Source organism: Gouania willdenowi, chromosome 13 (assembly GCF_900634775.1).
Source record: "Gouania willdenowi chromosome 13, fGouWil2.1, whole genome shotgun sequence".
NCBI lineage: Eukaryota > Metazoa > Chordata > Actinopteri > Blenniiformes > Gobiesocidae > Gouania > Gouania willdenowi.
The window spans coordinates 33,972,767-33,997,391 of NC_041056.1; the positions used below are offsets into that span (position 1 = coordinate 33,972,767).

General features: G+C 37.6%; 1 protein-coding gene across 5 annotated transcripts in view; it reads right to left on the reverse strand.

The window, feature by feature from the left end:
* Positions 1-24,625, reverse strand: part of myo18ab (myosin XVIIIA b) — a 132,102-nt gene that overhangs the window by 88,151 nt on the left and 19,326 nt on the right. The window lies entirely within an intron of this gene.

The window sequence follows — 24,625 nt, forward strand, 5'->3', positions numbered from 1 at the left end:
ATATATTTTTATGTATCTAAAATATATTTTTTAAATAAAATCCTTCAAACACTAAAACTAAGTATGTTCACTTTTGCACGTGATGTGACTTTGCTCTAGGTCTTCATCATCAAACCCAAAGTGTTCCTTAAGAGAATTTGACGTGCTTTGCTTGTTTACCAAGCGTTTTTACTGCATTTCTCCTGCCATGTTTCAAAGACCACTAGTAATAACTTTCCTCGTGTTGGCCTGCAGTGTAGCTTTGTCTTTGAGAGGGGCGGGGTGGAGGGGAGGAACTAGTATTAATAAAGTGTGTGCGCCGCTTTATTATTTGTAGATGTCTGAAATAGTGAGTTTGTTTTATTTAGCAAATAATTCATATATATATTTTTCTCAATTGTTATTTTTCTAATCGTTGGGTGTAATAATCAAAATTGTAATCAAATTTCGATTGAACAATATTGAAATTTTGGTCTATATTGGATGGTAAATGGACTTGATTTATATAGCACTTTATTGCTACACTGAAGTAGCCTCAAAGTGCTTTATACAATATCAGCTCATTCACCCATTTACATTCACACACCAATGGGACTGAGCTGTAATGCTAGGCGCTTGTCAACCACTTGGAGCAACTTAGGGGTCAGTGTCTTGCCCAATGACACTTCGACAAATAGAGAGGTATAGATAGACTGGGATCGATCCCCAACCTCTCAATCAGAAGTTGAACCCTCTACCACCTGAGCCACGGTTGCCCATATTAAGTCTATAATTCAATACTTTGAAACTCATTTGTCTGATAACTGATACAGATAACAATACTTTACCCCACACCTAACTGCAGATATTTTAGTTTCTGTAGTGGAATTAGCACAGATAACAGTTCTATACTCTTTATCATGTTGATCCACTGGCAAATGCAAACAAGACAAAGCTGAAAATGATCTTCAGTAATCATTCCATGTGTTACATTATAAAAACACTTTAATTTAAGTTATGTAAAACGTAATTTATTCACAACTATTGTTTTTTAAACAAAACAATTAAGATATATTTTCTACTTAAAACAGTTAGTGCATACTTATCAACTTAAATTTAGCATTTAAGTGGTAAAAACTACATTTTTACAAGAATTCGGTTATAGTTATGACAAAAGATGTCGTTTTACCGGTAAATTATATCGCTAATGTCCGATACTTATTTTCAAGCCAATATCGACTAGGGATGTAACGATTCACTCAACTCCCAATACGATTCGATTCACAATACTGGGTTCTGGATTCTCTCACGATTTATTTTACAAAATGGGACTGTACATAAATGACTAATTATTTTTTATTGACAAAAGAATCCCTTGATAAACTATTCAAAACAATGCAATTTAACTAAAAAATAAATCTTCAATGAAATAAATAAAGGAATAATACAAATGAAGAAGCCTAATAATTTAAATTCTGGTTCTATTGTAAACAATACAAAACTGCATAATAGTTATTTTTCTTTTTAAAAGTGCAACTGAAAATGTATTTTGTGCCTTAACAATTGGACTTGAAAAAAAAACAAAACAGTCATTGCATTGTATTTGCGTCAGATATTTGTTTGGACCAGCAGAGGGCGCTGGTAACCCAGTGGTCAGTTGGCATGCAGCAGTGAAGAAGAGATGCTATGCTAGCAGACAGAGCTAATAGAAAAACGTGACTTTTAAAGATATTCACGTAATATTACAGATATTCTTTCAGTGCCAAAGGGGAAAGGAATCATTTATGAACATGTTTAAGAGTAGAGGCGGCCAGAAAGAAAGTATTAGCAGATTCGGCCTGCCGCCAACACTTCTGGATCTGCTGTTTAAAAAAAGTACTGCAATTCAATTTTCACAGCATCGATGTAAACCATGATACCAATGAATGAATTTTTAACTGCCTTACGATTAATCGTTACATCCCTAATATCGACCAATACCAAAAACATGCCGATAATATCTTGCATCACTAGTAACTGAACTTCAGAGAATTTGGTGAAATTGCCAGCCTTCATACCAGTTAAAGCAAAACCAAAGTAGCCATACCTTGGATAGTCCCAGACCGAGGTCGGGTTGGTTGCAGCAATTCAACTGAACATAGTGGCCAATCACCAATCAGCCTCAAGAAGAAGATGTAGTGTAAGTAGCAAAAAGCTGAGAAGTAAGCTTGTCAAAGTCCTGCTCACTGTTGACCAATAGATCAACAGCTGTTCAAAGAGTAATTTGTCCGTCTATGCACACTGATAAAGGATACTATGCCATGAGCTATAAAAGATGAATATATTAATCTTCAATATATCTATATTGAAAATTAATCAGCTCTAATTTAACAGGGATGGAAATTATCCAGAAAACATCTGAATACGATATTTTAGTTAAGTCAATTTAAGCAGTCCACAATTACTATTAAACAAAAGTTTCAAACAAAAACAAAATTGTACTCTACACCCAAGGAAGTTTGTTTTTGATTAATTTTTGTATGTGAGACCAGATCAGTAAAAGTAATTAAAATTTAGCTTTCAATCCTGCTCTGTATATCATTTGTCAATTAAAAAAAATGAGTCACAACAGCAGGTTTTTCTCATTCTCTTACACACATACACAGGCAGTGGTATCTTCTCTTGCAAACGTAAATGCAAACAACTTCTTACTTCATACATTTCCAAGATAGTCAATCTAAGCATTGATTACAAAACAATAAAATCATTTTACCGGTAAAACAGCCCCTGGTCTTATATATGGGCTGGGGGTATAACCCACACAGAGCTGAAAACCTATGGGGAACACTGACCGACCTTCATTGGCTCTATTAATTGAAAATGTAAAAAAATTACTTTGCATCATTCCTGATAAATATTTACAGAAAATGTGAATCATGAGGGAAGAAACCCTTATTTCATTTGCATAATGGTCCACTTCCAATATTTCAGCCCACTGTTGATGCCTTTAGTGGTGGACATGGGCACCCTCCTCTGTCTGTGAATATGAAGCAACATCCCCAACTTTGCTTGTTGCTTCAGACAAGACCAGCTACTGTGACATGTGTTTCTATACATCAAAGAGCCTGGCCAGTAACAGTCGCAATGACATATGGACATTTGGGTTGTTTGTGTCATGAACAGGCTGGATGTTTTTGGATCATTATTAAATAGTCTCAGCTTGAGGTGAAAGAATAGGTTCTCTATATCCTAAGTTGTGACTTGTGAACAAGATTAAGATGCTAAAATTGATGTTGTAAACCCCAGAAACATCTGAGCATCAGCAGCAGTCCTTTCTGTGGGTACGGCTGTACTGTCAATCTGCAGTCGGTCAGCATACCTGCACACTCTGCCTATCCATCAGCCACCAAGTCAGCACACGTCTGGATCTCACATCTGTCCTGTGTCACCAAGCCCTGCACATTGATGCTCTCCTGCTTATGTGAGTGCGTCCGAGTAGGTAATGTTTCAGGGATTGTAAATTATGTAGTCTTCCTTAGTGAAACTGGTGACGCAGGGAGGAGGAAGAAGCATTAAAAGAAAAAGCAGAAGCAGTAAAACAGGGTCCCAAACAATGACACTTTGTTGTGTGTCTGACTTCTGGCAATGCACAAAATATGCCGCTTACATGATGCAGTCTGTATATTTCATGTGTCCTTTCCCTAACATGAGTGTATGATGATGTCTTTAACAGCAATAAAGATAAAAGTGCTTTGTTTTTGTTGGTTTTCTTTTTTCTTTGAGTAAAACTGTTCTTCCAAGTATAGGTATCGTTTTCACTCAGCACATTTTGGCTAATCTACCATGTTTCCAATCATACATATTTAACAAGATGCCATCCTACTGCACTGGTAACACTAAAGGATGGTAAATTGGTTACTTTTGTTCAAAAGAGTGATTTTAGTTTCAAGATAATCAGAAAAAGGGGTTTATTTTAAGTGTATTTCCATCTTTTAAATATGTGAGATCCAACCAGTGTGCAATTAAAATGAGCTGCTTAACACAGGGAATTGCACAATATTACCAAACAGAACATTCATTGAAGCCTGTACTCGTACTTTATATTTGTGCAGAGACACTTAAGTCAAAACTAAAAAAGATTACTTATTTGTTATGTGCCATCACATCGTGCTCCTAAGATTATTATTTTTTTTTTTTTTATAGTTTTTGAATGTGCAAATGTAAGAAATTTGACTAATGTAAAAATAAACATTTACCTACCTTCTTTTAGAAATTGAAGTGTCTTATTAATAAACCTTTTCAGTGTGTTAATATCAGTATGAAACTGCCTAAATATTGAAATGAATAAATCTGGGGAAATTTCACATTTTCTTAAATTTGGATCACAGTCTGTAAAAAACCATAAAACAGTACATTGGATTCTGCAGATCCATTATAAAATACAAATAGATACAACTGAACTACTCAAAATAAAGGTAATGCTCACATTTTGCAGTTTTCCAAATAAGTTTGGTCCAAATCTAGATAGTCCACCGTTTTTGGTGTTTGTGACAGCTTTGAAAACAAAGACACAAGAAGTTTCTAGTAATAGGGTTTGATTGTGCGCTGTGCCCCCATATGGCCCAATGTGCGCTCCATCGGTGCAGACAGCAAGCACTCAGTGACTTAAAGGAAGGCCTTCAGAGCCCACAGCACAATGACTGCCTTTATATGCCTGAGAAAAAGAAATATTGCTTCGAAAATATGGTGGATAAAAAAGCACCCCAATTGTCATTTGTGGCTAAGCAGCCCTTTAATCTCCAATGTACATCTTGAGTAATAAGATAAGAAAGGAAATGAGTGTTTTGAACACTAAACATTCCCCTGTTTAAGCAGCGTTTTCACCTTCCTGTGTGAGCCTTTGGACAGGGATGAGTGAACCTCAAAAGTTGCATCAACCTTGCCCATTTCATGAGTGACTGTCAGGGGTTTTGAAGAACTAACAAAAAAATAGTAATTGCTGTGCAAAAACAAATTCTACACCAACAGGGGGAGCCAGAGGACCTGAGTTAATAATTCTCCTCGTGTTGCAAACACACAAAGCCTCCATTATATACAACAGAAAATCCTGGAGAAGATCATGGCACTGAGAGGAAAGAAATACTGATAATGTGTAAGGTGTGAATCTTTGACAAGCTTGAAAGGAGGGTGTGTGTGTGTGTGTGTGTGTGTGTGTGTGTGTGTGTGTGTGTGTGTGTGTGTGTGTGTGTGTGTGTGTGTGTGTGTGCGTGTGTGTGCGCGCTAGAAAAAAAAGGGTGGGATGAGAAATGCTGTGATGTCAGCTGTAAGCCTTAGGAGTAAAGGATTGGGTAAAATTAGATTTTGGTGACTTATTGTGAAAGAAGAACACTTTGAGGGAAATTCTACAAATACCATCAGTCAGCAGAACAATCACCTCAACAGACTGGCTGTGCCATTAAGTCCTTCTGTTTCATCATCATCATCTCTAGGCCTTAAAAAGGCTGTCTGAATAAGTCCACACAAACAAGCACAGCTCTTCCTGTTGTTCTCTTTGACTCATTTCCCGCATACCCTCAGCGAGAGCATAGAATTCTAGCTGCAACCTCTCACAATTCCCATTAAAGAAGGATAACAGCAGTGGTTAGGCAGAACTGGAATTACATTCAGACTCTATGCTGAGTTAAAATAGACAGAATGAGTTACACAGTAGGGCTGCAACTAATGACCATTTTCATCATTGACTAGTCTGATTAATGAAACAATTCATAATAATAATAATAATAATAATAATAATAATAAATCAAACTTGTATTGCGCCTTTTTGAACACTCAAAGACGCTTTACGTGGGGAATAAAACAACAACAACAACAGCAAAAAGGGGTTTATGGAAAAGCCAGTTTGAACAGGTGGGTTTTGAGTAATGATTTGAAGTTTGGTAGTGAGTAGGTTCCAAACGGTGGGGGCAGCGATGGCAAAGGCTCGGTCCCCCAAGGTCTGGCGGTTAGTGTAAGTGATGGGAGTGAGGCGGTTGGTGTCGGCTGAGCAGAGGTGGCGGGTGGGTTGATGTTGTTGCAGGAGCTCGTTGAGGTAGGGCGGGGCCAGGTTATGGAGGGACTTGTAGGTGAGGAGGAGGAGGAGCTTGTATTGAATGCAAATTAATCGACTAATCAGATGATAAATCGTACAAATATTTACTCTATGATGCTACAATCTTTCAAATTTGACTCAGGACCGGTAAGTTTTTTTTGTTGTGTCAATAGAAATGCTCCCTGACTAGGGATGGGTGATATAGACTTAAAATGTATCCCGATAATTTCTGGTATTTATCACAGATTATTATCACAGAGAATAAGTTGTTGACAAAAGACTTGGAGGCAAATTTTGGCCGTAGAACAAGGTTTTTAGGGGCATTCTTGACTAAACTGAGGGCGTAGCGTGCATATAGCATGAAAAACAAAGTTGATGACGTAATTGACAATTGTCGACAATTAAGTTTGTCGGTGACTAAAGCACTATTCACACGGGATTAGTTTTACCTAGGGATCACGTGATAAATAAATGACCCCCCCCCCCCCAATCATCTGCTTTTCATGTGGCGCATTCGCACGGGATAACCAAAGCCTGAGATTTTGCTGAAATTTACAGACATCTCCGAGATATGATGTCAAAGCACCTTGTTTTGCGTAACATTCGCCAAAAGTAAATAAACATGCGTCCCGGAAACAAAACAATCAGATCAATCCATGTACCCTTCGTTCTTTGGTTATTTTGTTTTAAAACCAAATAAAAAAATATAAAAAAACGATCTTTTTTTGTTTTATTAATTTAAAACCAGAAACAGGAAAACAAAAAACCAAACAAGCAGCGTTTTTCTGTTTTAAAATTAAATCTGGTTCCGTCTGTGTGATATTTGGATATTTACAAGGAAACTAGGACGAGAGCCTCATGTTTTAATCTCACCACACAAAACGACCGACAGACAAACATTTACTCTGCTGCGTTTAATAAAAAATAATCTTGTATCATGTTGTCCACCTCACACTGATGGCAGAGACGTAATTTGTGTGTCGATCACGTTGTGAATATCTGCCAACTTCACCGAACAATGTTATGGTCCAAATAGTATCCAGATAAACTGGTTACTGGGCGGAATTTTTCTCCCAGTCTGGACATAAAAAGAAACAATGCAAAAGTCACATTACTGGTGAATTAAAACGTTATTAATACATAAATAAATCAAAACCAAAAAATGGAAGTTACGTAAAACATGCACATATGGAGAACCAGAGGAGGTGTAACAAAAAAAACAAAAACAAAAAAGAAAAACTATAAACTAACTAAAGGATTATAAATTATATTCATTCACAGGAAGCCAATACTAGAGAAATCTGCTCTGTTTGCTGTTGACATTTAGTATCAGAATGTGAATCCACATCTCTGCCAGTTCACATCAGTAAAACATTTTTTGTCTGAGTTCATTGATGTCAGAAACAAAATTGTTACTCTTCTATTTAATTAAGAAATATATTCTCCAAAATTTTATTTTTATAACCAATAACTGACGCCAATCAATTAATAACGCTATCGTTAAGATTTAAATATTTAATTGAGAATCTATGGGCAGGTGTGTGTGTGTGTATTATTTGCAATCATGCATGAATAACAGTAGCTCAGACACAGCTATTCCAGTTCTACAGCATAATTCCACTTCAGTAAGTTTTTTATCAAGTAGAATTAGACCTGTAATGATTAACTGTCAGACAGTAACAGTAACTCATTGACGTAAATAAGTTTTTCCGTGTGGCTTTATTGTTGCATTTGCAACACAAGCATAATAAATAACAGAATACTAGGATTTAGCAAATCACACACCTGCAGCGCTGCTCCAAGGCATTAAACAAGGATAGGATTTCTCTTAATTTACCTTGGTCAGTGTTTTTTTTTTTTTTTTAATTAAGAAAAAGCAACATGTTGTGAGCCTGGTGTGCAGTCTGTGAATCGTAAGACCTGCCTTTCTGCTTCAGCTACTGTTGACTGGGATCATGCAGGTAGAAACAAAACGTGGACCCATCAACTACAGTGGGGCAAAAAAAAGTATTTAGTCAGCCACCAATTGTGCAAGTTCTCCCACTTAAAAAGATGAGAGAGGCCTGCAATTTTCATCTTAGGTATACCTCAACTATGAGAGACAAAACGAGAAAAAACATCCATAAAATCACATTGTAGGATTTTTAATGAATCTATTGGCAAATGATGGTGGAAAATATGTATTTGGTCAATAACAAAAGTTCATCTCAATTTGTAATGTACGCTTTGTTGGCAATGACAGAAGTCCAACGTTTTCTGTAAGTCCGCACACACTGTTGCTGGTATTATGGCCTATTCCTCCATGCAGATCTCCTCTAGAGCAGTAATGTTTTGGGGCTGTCGCTGGGCAACACAAGACTTTCAACTCCCTCCAAAGATTTTCTATGGGGTTGAGATCTGGAGACTGGCTAGGCCACTCCAGGACATTGAAATGCTTCTTACGAAGCCACTCCTTTGTTTCCCGGGCGGTGTGTTTGGGATCATTGCTGAAAGACCCAGCCATGTTTCATCTCCAATGCCCTTGCTGATGGAAGGAGGTTTTCACTCAAAATGCCATGATTCACGGCCCCAATCATTCTTTCCTTTACACAGATCAGTCATCCTGGTCCCTTTGCAAAGAAACAGCCCCAAAGCATGATGTTACCACCCCCATGCTTTACAGTAGTCATGACGTTCTTTCTCCTCCAAACCTGACGAGTTGAGTTTTTAGCAAAAAGTACTATTTTGGTTTCATCTGACCATATGACATTCGCCCAATCCTCTTCTGGATCATCCAAATGCTCTATAGCAAACTTCAGATGGTTCTGACATGTACTGGCTTAAGCGGGAGAACACGTCTGGCACTGCAGGATTTGAGTCCCTGGCGGCGTAGTGTGTTACTGATGGTAGCCTTTGACACTTTGGTCCCAGCTCTCTACAGGTCATTCACTAGGTCCCCCCATGTGGTTCTGGGATTTTTGGTCACCGATCTTGTGATCATTTTGACCCCACGGGGTGAGATCTTACGTGGAGCCACAGATCGAGGGAGATTATTGGTGGTCTAGTATGTCTTCCATTTTCTAATAATTTCTCCCACAGTTGATTTCTTCACACCAAGCTGCTTAGCTATTGCAGATTCAGTCTTTCCAGCCTGGTGCAGGTCTACAATTTTGTTTCTGGTGTCCTTTGATAGTTCTTTGGTCGTGGCCATAGTGGAGTTTGGAGTGTGACTGTTTGAGGTTGTGGACAGGTGTTTTTATACCGATAAAGAGTTCAAACAGTTGCCATTAATACAGGTAATGAGTGGAGGAGAGAGGAGCCTCTTAAAGAAGAAGTTACAGGTGTTTGAGAGCCAGAAATCTTGCTTGTTTGTAGGTGAACAAGTACTTATTTTACCGAGGGATTTACCAAGTAATTCATTAAAAATCCTACAATGTGATTTTCTGGATTTTTTTTCTCATTTTGTCTCTCATAGTTGAGGTATACCTAAGATGAAAATTACAGGCCTCTCTCATCTCTTTAAGTGAGAGTACTTGCACAATTGGTGGCTGACTAAATAGTTTTTTGCCCCACTGTAGAGGTCAGTTTATCCTTCACCTCTTATCCTTGCTTTTCCTCCAAGACTCTCTCATACAAGATGGATATCATACTTGCCCCGAGCTTACAGGAAGGTGGGTCGGGCCGGGTTCAGACACAAATTTCGGTCATGTCTGCTGTGCGTCAATGCTTGTTGCCCAATGTGTCACACAAACAACCTGTATGACTCAGCAGTAAGTTGACATGATAATAAAGGCGTCTCTAGCTGTACTACATGTTTCGCAAATTACCTCATCTTTTTAGCTCGCTTCATTGCTGCAAAGCGGCCACCTGTTACGAAACGTGTTGCACGTGTTGACATGTCCCCATGAGAAAATTGATATAAGTACCTAATCAAAAAAAATCACAGTTAGTACTAATCGGTTTATTACCCTTAATCTCTAACTCAGTGTAACACCACACTAGACAAAGATTAAAAATGTTTTTTCTTAGATAAAGGCAGTCAAACAGAGATGTTCTCACTTACACCCTGTAGGGCAATTCCTCTGAACCTAGATACAATCATTGTGTGATTACCCTGTCTGCAGAATGCCTGACAGCAAGCTCTGCACTGCTAAAACGAGTGTGTGAGCAAGTCAACATCTAAAACCTGTGGAATATAGTTTCAGAAATGGAAAACCTTTGCCATTGACCTTTGACAATAAACACTGGAACAGTTTGGCCATATTACAAGTGGTTCATTATTTCCATTATATATATATTATAAAGTCAAAGAGAGATGATTGAACTACATTAAGTTACTCTAAGCCAAAGTGCATTTTCTTAATAATTAAACTACTGGATAGATTTTCTAACTGAAACTTCTGAAAATTCCTATGTACCTAAATGCTACATAAATTTGGAAAACTTTTTTTAGAGTTAATATGTTATTTGGAAAAATTTAGCAATTTTGATATTTTATTTTACAACAAGTCAAACAATCTCCTACACCTAAATCTCCTCTGTTCAGAAATGAAAGGACAGATGTTGCAGATGTTGATCTAGCCAAACCAGTCAATTTTTTGATGGCATTTGAAAAGCACAAACAGCCGAATGTGCCTAATGCTCTGAGGATCTGCAGATGGTGACAGTGTAATACTCTTCACAGCGCAACATATTTAATTATTTTCTTTCTAGTGGAAGGGGAGGATTGACAGGATGTGTGCGACTCTGAAATCACTGAACTGACTGCTTTCCAAGCTTTGACAGACATATCGGCACATCTTCCTTTAGATCAGGGGTCTGCAACCTGTGGCTCTGGAGCCTAAAGTGGCTCTTTGACTCTTTTGCAATGGCTCCCTATAGCTTAAAAAAAACAACAACAATTGAAATCAATAGTTATTTGTTTACAGAGGCAATTAATTATTAATGACAAATAAAATCCTGATATAACAATTTGTAAACCTAAAATAAATAATGTTGTGCAATGACTCCGCACCTTCCTACTTCACCTCCTGCAACATCTATAGACCATTAACTTTCCTGCACCTGTGGCTAACCTTAAGTTTTAAATCCCTGCTAAGATAACTAAACCAATGAAAACACTATTCTGGAAGAAAATAGAGATTTTAATTGTGTGGGGACAGATTAATTTAACCACCAATGTGCCAGTTAAATATGCATGTTTTATGTGTGGCAAGAAATTAGCAATTAGCGTGTGTTGACCACATGATCATGTGTTATCAAATTCATGTTGCTTTTTGTAGCCTTTCAAATACATTAAATAAAAAAAAGAAATAATTTTTATATAACATTATGTTCATGTAAACTGATATTTGAAGATATTTCTTGATGTCAATTAATTTCATTTTATTTTAAACTGTTTTTTTTGCCATTTACATGATCACTATATATCAAATTAAATCAAACATTATTCTATATAATTTTAACTGTACAGAATTGAATAGACTGTATTGTCTTCATTGAGAAGGTATATTATTCAGCTCCAGGAGGACTTTAATCCAGGTGAGATGAGGCAAAATGGTTCCTTGTAGAGCAAAGGTTGCAGACCCCTGCTTTAGATCAATATTTGTAATTGCATATGGAGGGAACAAAGAAAATAAAAACAAAATGTAATTCTACCATTAGAGTACAATCAAACCTATTTTTTTATGATTTGTTCTAAAACCCTGAAATTAACAAATTCTATAATGCTATTTAAATTTTTAGGTCATCACTAGTATGATGTGGAGAATAAAATAAACAAAAAATCATTACTTTCAATAAATAAACCTGTACTTCACTAAATTTAAACTGGCAATTTATTTTGTAACATGGATCCAGCCTATTTAAAAGATGACAGAAGCCCAAATCTCTAACCACTGAAAACATTTGCAGATCCCTGGTGATGAACACCTACTGCCTTTGTTATTTTTTGTGTTTCTCTGAACAAGTGGGGAATGTCTAAAAGCTTATTAACTCACGTGGTGGGGTTTGAAAATCCCTGCGCGTTGACTCGCAGGCACACTCAGGCACACAGGCAGAGAGCAAGAATTGAACTGTGGATGCAGTACCTAATGGTTGAATATATTATTGAGAATTGTTGCATGCCTAGTTGGTACCAAGCCATCAAGAATGTTGAATGAAGGATTAGGGATGTAACGATTCACTCAACTCCCGATACGATTCAATTCACGATACTAGGTTCACTATATGATTCTCTCACGATTTATTTTACAAAATGGGACTGTAGACAAATGATGATTGAAAAATATTCCTTTATTTTTTTGGGGGGAAAAAAAAACTAGAAAATGCTGTACTATTTTCTTTTTATATTTCATTGTCAAAAGAATGCCTTGATAAACTATTCAAAACAATGCAATTTCACTAAAAAAAAATCTTGAAGGAAATAAATAAAGGAATAATACAAATGAAGAAGAGGCCTATTAATTTAAATTCTGGTTCTATAGTAAACAATGCAAAACTACATAATAGTTCCTTTTCTTTTTAAAAGTGCAACTGAAAATGGATTTTGTGCCTTAACTGACTTTACAAAAAAAAAAAAAAAAACAGTGCACTGTATTTACGTCAGATATTTGTTTGGACCAGCAGAGGGCGCTGGTGCCCCAGTGGTCATTTGGCATGCAGCTAATCTAGCAGTGAAGAAGAGATGCTATGCTGTTACAGATATTCTTTTGGTGCTAAAGGGGTTAGGAATCATTTATGAACATGTTTAAGAGTATTTGGACAAGAGAAGGATAAATAAATAGCCCTCTTCTGTTTAAAAAAAAGTACTGCGATTCAATTTTCAGAGTATCGATGTGAACCGTCATACATATGAATCGATTTTAAACTGCCTTACGATTAATCGTTACATCCCTACAAAGGATTATATATTGGCAGGCTTTCACTAACAAATTGCAATTCGATACATTGACATCCCAAGGGAAATAAACTAAGTTGCAAAAAGATTTCTAATAGTCTTCTAATAGTATAGGAATAAACCATGGGGTGTGAGCAAGCCAAAGCTGCAGCCTCCATGACTACAGAATATTCAAACATGTTCTGTTCCTCTACTAGAAAAGAATGGCAGAGGCACAACCTGAAAAACATTTGACACACACACACACACACACACACACACACACACACACACACACACACACACACACACACACACACACACACACACACACACACACACACACACACACACACACACACACACACACACACACACACACACACACACACACACACACACACACACACACACACACACACACACACACAGGCGTGGCTGGCAGGAGCCTCGGGGCTTAGGTCAGCACTGCCGGTTGTTCAGAAACAAACTGCATTGCAGAACAACACAGTGGGTAATGAAAGAGGGCCAACTCAATAACATCACACCATCGGCCTCAACACTGGCTCTCCACAAGGCTGTGTGCTGAGCCCTCTTCTGTACACAAATGACTGTATCAGCACCCACCCAAGCAGCATCATCAATTCATTTGCAGATGACACTGCAGTTATCGGGCTCATCTTTGGAGTAAATGAGATGCACTACAGGACTGAGACGCAGAGATTGGTGGAGTGGAGTGCTGAAAACAACCTAATCATCAACACATCAAAAACCTGATTGTGGACTTTAGGAGAAAGAAGGTTGTTCTCCAGTCTGTCTGCATCAGTAGGGAGGCTGTGTAGAGGGTACACAGCTACAAGTACATTGGTGTACACATGGATGCAGACCTCAAATGGAGCACCAACACCTTGGGGATTGTAAAGAAGGCCCAACGCCTCCACTTTTTGAGGATTCTCAGGAAAAACAATTTGAAGGGAGTTGCTGACAGTCTTCTATTGCTGCTCCATTAAAAGGGTACCCACCTACTGCATCTTTCTGTGGTTTACCAGCGGCACCATGGCACAGTGGAAGGCATTCCAAAGTGTCATTAAAACAGTCCAGAAAATCAACAGCGACCCTCTCCCCTCCCTGGAGCACATGTACAGGGTTCACTGTTTCTAAAGAACACGAAGCATTTTAGGAGACGGCACACACCCAGGACATCAGGTGTTTACGCTGCTGCCAACTGGCAGAAGATTAAAGACACTAAAATCACACAGAAAACAAACAGACAGTTTTTATAACAGTGCAATATCACTTCTGCTTAAACTGCTTACTCTTGACAGACACACACTAATTAATAATTTTTTATTCATACTGTCTTTATTCTGAAAAAGGATCAATGAATCACCTCTTTGCACTTTTTATCATATTTATTTATACTGTGTGTATAAAATGTGATTTGCATCGAGGGGGACTGTGGTCCAATTTCATTGTATGTCGTAGTTTGTATGATTATGCAATGACAATAAAGTCTTATCATAATTGTCTCTGAAAATAAACATCCTTTTGCTCACATCCCAACCCAACAGGTTTTGTCCTGCTCACTATCTTTGACTAAAAACTGCAATACGTAACTTTTTTAGCATTGATTTAGTCAAAAATCCATAATCATCTTTGAGCATATTGTAATCAAAACTTTCTGAGTGGACAGTAAATCTCTTCTTCTCCTGGCCCTGTAAAATGACATTTAGAAATCCTAGAATCTGAATGTCAGCCAATCATAGATCTTTTTACAAACACGTGTGCTCCATGAGCTATTTTTGGCGTTACTATTGGCTGCTCATCTGAAGTCAGACATGTTCAGATACACTAGTAGTAAAAGTGAAATGACGGACGTCCAAGCAGAAGACTCCATAAAAGCGTTAGACAACATTTACACAGCAAATCAAGCGAAAAAAGGCAGATCGAGGTGGGGAAGCAACAGTTTTAAGCCATAAACACTGAGGAGCAACGGATCGCTTTCACTTTGCGTCCTCGTGGTGTCAGAGAGAGAGAGTGAGAACGGACGGGATGAATCGCATGTAAACCAAGAAAAGCATTTTCAAGGTGAATTCATTTAATAGTCTGGATGGGGAGTGATGGTTATCAGTCTGCTCAGAGCAGCAGTTAGCAGAGATCACAGCCCCCTCTGTGAGCTCTCTAGCGGGGACTAGCTAGCTGCTGCTCAAGACAGTAACTACAGAGTGATACGTACATTCATTTTAGAGTCCCTAAAACACTAGAAGAATCTACAATAACACAAGATTAAGTTCATACACTTGAGTGTTCACAAACGACACCGGTAAAGGAGGTGGAGTTTCGGTTTCAAAACGGAGCGGAGAGAAGGATTCTGCAAACTGCCGCTTTAAGGTTCTGTTAATTCTGCTCTTTTCCTGAAGGCAGTACAACAGATGCAATAGCTACCATTACCAAACAGTGTACTATCCTTTCTAAAACAATTACGTTTGCAGCTATTTTCAAAGTAAATGTACAAACAAAAGTTAACTGTTAGATGACTTTTGCTGTGAAAGAAAAAAAAAGTGTGTACTGTTTGTGCCACACTTGATTGTGCTGTGCACATAGACATTGACTATTTAAACTGATAAAGTCCATTTTATTATTTAAAATGATAAAAATGGTAAATGGGGTTGATTTATATAGTGCTTTATTAAATAATTACTACCGTAGTAGTCCCTTAGTGCTTTACAATATCAGCCCATTCACACATTCACACACCAGTCGTTAGAAGGATTTAAGAGGACCACTGATAGAGATTTTAAAACATATGTGAAGAGAGGTTCTTCAAAAAGACCTGCTTTGCCTAATCTGTGACTAAAAAGTCACTGTTTGATCAGCGATCCCCTACAGCAGACCTCACAAATGATGAACAACCAATCACTTACATGTAGTTGTTGTAGGTTAAACTCTGCTTGTGGATTTCAGTGCATTTATCATGTAAAGGACTGTGGGCAATGAACTGTGGGTTAATCAGATAAAACAAGCACTGGATGCACTTCCTTAGTCTCCCTCTGCATTTTTTCAGGCCAGTAATTACAGCGGAGGAAACTCCCTGTGTCTCACAGGAACTACACAAACATACAGAAGGCGTCTCCTGTCCACAGCATATGGCAACAATCTCAGCTCACTCTGCTTCCAGCTTCTAGCACTTGTGCTCCACAGGAATCTTCCAAGTACAGAACATGATGACCCCTAGCATGAAGGACCAGGCATTTGGTGTCTGGGCTGTGATGCTGCCGAGTCACTGGGCTCAATGCAACAAAAAAAACAAGTGCTGACAGCAGGCTTTTCAGGCAGCATCAGTCACCACAGACTGAGGCTGGACATATTTCCTCACCTGTCATAGACAAAGACTTCCACACTAAGCTGCATCACACCTTGGTATCCCCCATGTACAGCTTGCCATACCTTTGGAGATTCATTTTGTGGTACTCATATGCACATTAATTTATATTATTTGGCTTTAAAAATCAAAGCCCTGTTTAAAAAAAACGTCAGAGCCCCTTCAACCCTCTATCAGACCATAGGACATTATTAAACAATAGATGTTGACTGATATCCTGTGCAATCACCAGACATTGCTCAATGATGAACACATCTATCTCTCCTGCATCTCTATTGGCACTCACTCACTCACACATCTCGGTTTGTTCTTATCTGAACTGTCCGACACTGGAGCCTCTGAAATGTTTCATCGTAATGCTCTGGCCTTTGTTTCAGCAGGTCTCTCCATTATTTATAATGACTCCAGCAACTTTCTAAATAATTCAGACAACCCCCTTTTACCCTAAAATCCCACCCAAAGCACAAGCAAGAGCACCATTTTGTTTTCGTAAATAATGTTGACATGATCATTTTAAAATCTGACAAAAGTGTGAATCCCTCAGGTCTAATCACTTCAACATTTTTTTCTTCAAAATATATTTCAAGCTAAACACAACCAAAATAAAAATAAATCTTCTCAAGTTCCCTTTCAGTCCTTGTGAGGTGTGACGCCCAAATTTATATAAATGACATAATTACAGGTGGCTGTTTTGAATTGTAGCATCAGTTAATAGTATATATTCTTTTTTTTTCTTTTTTTTTAAAGGTAAAGGTTTGTATGCACAGATTTGTGCATATGAATGGGGGATAAATTGGGCCATAGGAACAAACTCATTGCCTGAGCAGCAGTAAGTGTTCAACCACACTTCATTTCTTATGTTTTTCAATGTGGCAGAGCTGAGTCAAAGAGCAGCAGGATTAGCTCTCATTGCAGGATGACATGAACATCTGCTACCAGAGTGATCTGGCTTCTTTGCTCAGAGAAGATATGAACATGGAGGTCACTGTGAGAAGTGAAGATTAGGACCCTAACAGTGTAGAGTTAGCCTTATTGTTTGGTCAATAAGTATATAAGGCTCACATAATCTTTTTACATGTAGCAGAGTAGCATTAGGAAGTCTGAACAGTTGTCAGGATCACACAGATTACACACCTATCTCCTCCACTAATGAGAATCCAAACTGAGTCACACCCAAAGCTGTGGCCAGGACTTTAAGGCACCATCAAGCAATAATGGTGTTATTAGATAGTGGCATGTACAGTAACAGTGCAAAGTAGGAATTCAATCATTGCGGAGATCATCTATCTATCAAATAGGACTGAACTATCTCTTAAATTTGATCTGTATTAATGATTTAATGTGTTGCTTTGCACCTTTAAGTCACCCAATATCAACCAATGAAGTTAGATTAAATCATTCTGTGACATGAAGGACGTCACTTTAGTGCAAAGCATGAACTGGGAGGTTTATGTTTCACATTTTAAAAGATTTGATATGAGCATCTTCAGGCAACAAAATGCCAGCGAGTAAACACCTAAACATGGAAATATGGGCCAATACATTCACGGTCTGAGGTTCAGACCCATCACAGCAGCCTTTTGTAGACAATCTCTCCTGACCTGCACTGAAAAAACCCTGCCATGCTCTGTGTGAAAACTGTGAATCCTACAATATGCCAATATGTGACTCAAGGAAGCGAGCAGGACCTATTGGAACGAAGACCACTTGCATCCATGGGTTTAGCCTGGATCAAAAGGACACCCAGTTAGGTGTCGTTCAGCTTGCAGAGAGTGCAGAAAGGCCAGGATGGAGGCAAATGGTCTTCCAGTCAGCTACTCAGGGAATCATATTTAGTTAGTTTAGTTTAAGGCCAAAGAGGCAGCACATCAGGTGAGTAAAGTGGCAGGCTGCAAACGCAGGTGGCTGAGCAGACGATGAGGAGTTATATCACCAGTAAAATCTGAAAAAAAGTCATTCCAATTTTTGCTAGTTCCTTTTCTTTTAGACGTCACTGAAGGAATTTGAAAATATGCTAAATAAAGCGTAAAAAAACCCATACGTGGTCACTTTCCTAGTGTGGGTTGATGGCATGGAATTTTTTTTTAATCAATGTGCAAAATTGTTTTTTAAGATGCACATGCTGAAAAATACTTAGCACTATTTAGAGTGCGTAGTTTCATTCAGCATCGCCATGAAAAATGGTGACAAATGTAACAATAAAACAGTCAAATAGTCATTGTATGTTGCCAGATACAGCTGATGTAAAACTATGAAAGACAATGAAGTTTACCAAACATTGTTAGCAATTTTTTTGCTAGCAAACTAAGTAAAATAAACATGCTGGTAACGTGTCTAGCAACTCATTATTTAAGTCGTTTCTGCAATATAACAGGCTGCCTCTTAATGTTTAGCATTGCATTTGTGTCTATGAACATTTCGAATATGTTACCAATGATCAAACATTGTTTGGTACCAACACATTGGTTTTTGTACAAATTGAAATATGAATTACACACAAAAACACATCAGCCTCAATTACTAGGCTCATGAGCAGCTCACCTGTATGTAAAGAGGGATGTGTGTCTCATAGTGGGAAACAACCACATATTTATCTGCATATAAATATCCTGCAGTTTTGGTTTTTAACATCAAGTGCTGATGGTGTCTCCTGACTACATTTTAAAAAGGCACAAATCATTTTCTAACCTTTTTCATCAGTTTTGATCAAAACAAAATCCATGGGGAAAAATGTCAACCTAAGAGCCCCATGGCAATGCATAAAATAATGCTACAACAAGTATCGGTACTTAACCAGATAGTTGTACAAAATAGCTTTCTGCGTGCCTAAAACAGAGGGCTACACCTTGACCTTTGTCCTTTTTTAAGAAAATGTAAACAGTCTGAGCTCTGGCTGATTTAGAGCTTCATGCAGTTGAAACTTTGTTTTTTAGCCCTACAGTGAAATAACAGAATTCAGCATCCAGCCTGCACGCTAAATACTGTACATGATTTTACAACTGCATTGTCTTTGGGAGCTTATAGTTACTTAGTAAAAAATGGTAATGGTCTGTGATACATTGAGAATATGTACATGGAATATTAAGGAAAGCCATTTGCCCATCAAAAGAAAAAAAAAATACTGTTGTCCTTGAAAAAAGAAAGAATTGACATCGCTCTGTAACAAGAAACACATTTACAGGATGAGGAACATCTCAAACTGCAACAGTGTCGCTTTGACCAGGTTCATTTTTCATCTTTCATTACCAGGAGCAGAGAAGTGGTGATTTAAATTAGGAAAAACTTACCAATTAAAGTGCTGAAATGTATTAAGACAAAAATGGACGGTTTGTACTTATTATAGTCTCCTTTTATGAAGAGGAATTTGCTATTTTTAATGTTTACTGCTCCTCATGCCATCCCCATAATTTTCTAATTGATGCATTTGCAAAGCTGTCTGATCTTGCAGTGGAGGGCACTATTGTCGGAGGTGCCTTTAACTGTCTTATGAACCCTCTGATGGAAAAGTTTCCTTTGGGTACTTTAACTCTATCCATGTCCAAACAGTCAAAACTAATTGCTGGTCTTTGTGAGGACTTGGGACATGTGGACAATTGAAGAACATTACATCCTGCAGATAAGGAATGAAGCTTTTCTTCACTTTTTTGGCCCAAAACAATTTGACGAATCTGTTGCTTCCTTTTCAATTGGGAACATTATAATATTGGATCAAGCTGCTGTTTACTTAGATATAAGTAGTGATAGACTGATACATCAGGCAGCTGACATTATTGGCGGACTGTTGCGTTCGCCGATCCGCATTATTTACAGAGAGCAGAAATATTTTTTACTTATTGTATATCACGTTTTTAATATTTGTTAAATATTTTTTACTTGTTGTCTTTCCACTTCACCTTTGGTAATTTCAATAAATGTTCTTTTTTTCAAAAATTGAGGCTCGAGCCATTTGTTATCATCATTGTGTAATTTTGTGATTGAAGGAGCAAAAGTATTATCGGCTCCAGGAAATCGTCAGTCTGTATCGGTCATCGGCTAAGGCTGATAGCATTGGTCGATCCCTATTAAAAACATTACAAAAAAACATGAGCTAGAGAATGGATGCTTTAATTTTAAAAGGCAAAAAATTTATATTATATTTTACATCACAATCTAGACTATTTCTCTCCTTCAACTCTCCATCAGCTAGTACCACATCTCTGCTGTGGGACACCTCCAAGGCCTTTGCCAGGGAGTTAATTATCTAATAGGTGTTATTGGAAAACAAACTTAGCATATCAGAGAGGGACTATGTAAAGAAACCCACATGAACTAAACTAACTTTAACCCAATCTTTGACAAAATCAGACAGGATCTGGAGAGATGAACTAATCTTCCTATGTCATGGCTGGGCCGAATCTCACTTTTGAAAATGAATGTCCTTCCTCGTCTGCTCTACCCAATTCAAATGATCCCTATGTTATTTAATCATAAAATAATTAAAAAAGTGAATGGTTGGTTTAGTTCTTTTATTTGGGGCAAACGTAGACCCCAGATGAGACTGTCAGTGTTGCAATTGCCAAGTGCTATGGGTGGTCTGGACCTACCAGATATTAAAAAATAGCAACTAAGTGCCCATTTAAGATATATATTGGATTGGATTAAAAACAATGTTTCTTCGATTTGGTTACCAATTGTGTATTTATTAATAGACTAGAGGTTCTCTTTGGAACAATTTTACACTAGAAAATGAAATCCACAGGGAACAGCCATTTTGGGCCAGATGTTGCAGTATAAAGAAGTTTGTGATTCTACATTTACAGTCGTATAAGCCCAGCAGATGTCACGCTCCACTGCTTCATGATGACATAACAAATCACAGAGTGGCCCGAGCAGTGATGGCAGCTTGTGTGTTCATTTCTAAGCAGGCAACAACAGGCCAGCACTGAAGAAACAACTGAAGAAAGCTCTTCATCAGTCTATAATATAAATATGCAATATAAAAGCCTCTTGTCTACCGATGGACTATGTCTTCTATTGTTCTAAAATAATTACAATGACTGCCAGAAAACTGAAACAAACAACTTTGCACAGCTCTAGATTTTTTTTACAGGATTACTTTTATTGAAAGCATTCGATTCATTCATTTCCTCCTCTGCTAACCCTCGCACTCTGAACCTCATTTCTCTTTCTCCAAGAAGTAATCTCGTGGGGACCGGGTCAGGAAGTGGCCTGTTTGTTCTAAAGCAGATTCCACAAATACCACGGTGAGCCCAAAAAGGGAGAGGCCTGCTGGCCCCTGGTTTCTAGTCAGCCTGTCATGACAAGTGAAGATGACTTCTCCCTACTTTACCATTTACTTTCTCTCACGCTCCAGCTATTTCTCATCTCCCCATTCCTCGGAATCCTCTTGGGTCTTTAGTTCGGCTCAAGGTTTTGATCGCTGACAAATACAAGCTTTGCAACAGCAGATCAGTAGTTATGATAGTTACTGCACTCATCAAGTACCCGATAAAAACACAACATTTAACAATGTGTTGATAAATGACCAAAAAGTAAACAGGCTATATAAGTCTATCCAATCTGATGAATGCAGACAGGCCATTGTCAGCCTTTTAACAATGTTGACACCTCTGCTGTCTACAAAAGTGTTTATCACTGACTGACGTACATGCTCAATTACTGACTTATTTTCACATTTACTTAAACTGTGGATGATCGCAAAAGAATTTGTTGTGGCAGCACTCTGATTAATTAGTGATATAATAAAATAGGCCGTTTCACCAGTAAAGGATTGTGACAAAATATAGTAGCTTACAATTTCCTACTTTCAGCCATAAAGCAACAAAGTAAAACATTACTTTAAGATTTGAGAATTAAATATTGCTTCTGAGGGATGTCGATAATGCAGAGAAATCAATCAGGTATGTGGCTCAAGCAGACTTTAGTAAAAATGAAATTTTATTTTTTAGCTATGTCCTGATCCGATATTGGTATCGGATGTCGGTCCGATATCAGCAAGAAAACAAATATTGGATTTTATCACACTGCATCTAAAATCGCGATATATATTATATTATATTTATTCAATAAAATAAAATTAATAAATGGGTCAGTTTTTTTCATACCTACTGTTGTTGACTATTGTTCTCTGTTTGAGTAACATCACATGATCAAACCTTTTCTAACATTCCACACTACAAAATAAGTGGACTTGGACTTGGAAATAAGTAATAAAAGTATGTATGATTCGTGCTGATATCGCATCGGATTGGTATCGGCCAATATGCAAGGCTGCAATAGTGGTATTGTATCGGAAGTGAAAAAGTTGTATCGGGACATCCCTAGCTATAATAACGTAATACTTGCAGCTATATTTTAACAGCTGTTACAGTTAGGGGCATGTCCAACCACAAAATATTAAAACAACAAATACAGCTGTCTTTTAACATCAAACACAATAACAGATTATCATTTTGTGAGTAACAATGCAGTTGGTTATTCATAGTTATGCAATTACCTTTTCATTTGTTTAAATTTTTTGTTATTTAAATAATCAACATAAACCATGCTTTAAAATGTTTACAATTGCATTAGGGTACATGTGATTCCATCAGTGTTCATTTACAGGATGCTTTATTTATTTATTTTTATAAACAATTAAATTGATGTACTAATGGTTCTCACCCCATATTTACAGGATGATCTCTGGCTTAATTTAGAATAAAAGTGTTTTGAAAAGCAGACTGATAAACCTTTTTTATTAAATCCACTGCTTTAAATAGATCATCCTGCAGCTATGAAATGCTAAAACTGCATTAAACACTGCACTGTACCTTTTTCTTTTCAGTAAACTTAAATTTTCTCTGCCACATTGAGCAGAGCGCCTCTTTGTGCTCAATCCTTTACCGGGCCTGATCGTTTTAGATCCTTTCAAAGCATGAGCGTAGACTGCGTCACTTCCTTCACTCGCAATCTTTACGACGGAGATCCTTTGACCTGATATTTGGATGTAAACCGACCGTACGACATTTGTTAATTTGTTTTGTGGTGTTTTTAATTGTTAATTTAAAAAAGTAGAACAGATAAAAACATAATGCACAACACTGACAATCAAAAATCAAACAAAAAAAATATATAAATTGGAATTCACTCAAAACATACATTTCTAATCCTATGTACAGTAAATAGCAGGGTTTCAACCTTTTAAATAGTACACGAACTGCTGTAAATTAGGCCGACCGAATGTAGATGCGTTTCGCGCATGCGTTGAAAGGATCAGGCCGGCGAAAGAATTGGGCACTGACACCTCTAACCAGCTATTGTTTAATAGTGGAAGTAAGAGCACTGGTGCTTCTACAAAAGCAGTCCGGGCGGAGCGCTATTCGCTGGGTCCAAGGATCAGACCTAGGAACTCCGCTAACACAAATTAAACAAGGCATCGACTTAAATAATTTGCAGCTATTCATTTTCTTAATTGGCTCAATCAACAAATCGTTTCGGCCCAAATTGTTTGCATTTTAAAAAGGATTAATGGTCTGACTTTGTTTATCTGTGGGAGTTCAGACAGTCCTAACCGACATAAGAATGTGAGACACGGATGAACAAGTCAAGCAATCATTTTTGAGGCAACAATAGACAATGAGAAAATGATGAAAAGGAAACCAGACGTTATGACTGCTCAACTTGTTCTTCTGGCCTTTACAAGCATGCACACAGGAAGCGACTGGGAGAGACCAGATTCCAACCTTCATACCATAGTGTGTACGATGAAGGCTGCATCATTTCTGGGCTGGGGTAAAAAATGTCCACTTAGTTAGTCATAACTGACAATTGATTAACAACTAGTTTGATTTGATGAGTCATTGCATGTTGGCTTTCACAGCACAGTGTTAGACTGATATTTTATTATTCATAATGTTGTACAGCCTGTGTATTTTTAAATAAATATGGTGCATCAATGGTGCATGTCCACATCTAGTGTTTTTGAATAAATGTTTAATAACGGTGTATTTCTGATTGTTTGGGTACTGTTTTATGACTTAAGTGGACTTGGCATTTTTTTTTTTTTTTGGGGGGGGGGGGGGGGGGGGGGGGGGGGTGGGTGCAATATTTTATACTATACTATAAGTTCCACTCTTTGGCCATTTGAAAAATATAAGAAAATAGAAATTACAATAATTATTAAGGCTGTGCAATTAATCAAAATTCAATCACAATTTCGATTATTACAGTCAACGATTACAAAAATAACAATCAAGAAAAAACGATTATTAAAAATATATACTGTCAATATATCGAGGCTGAAAAACTTCTGCGTTCTTTTTCATTTATCGTCCCGGACTTTAGACATTCTCTGTCGCTTACTCTCCACCATGGCACCAAC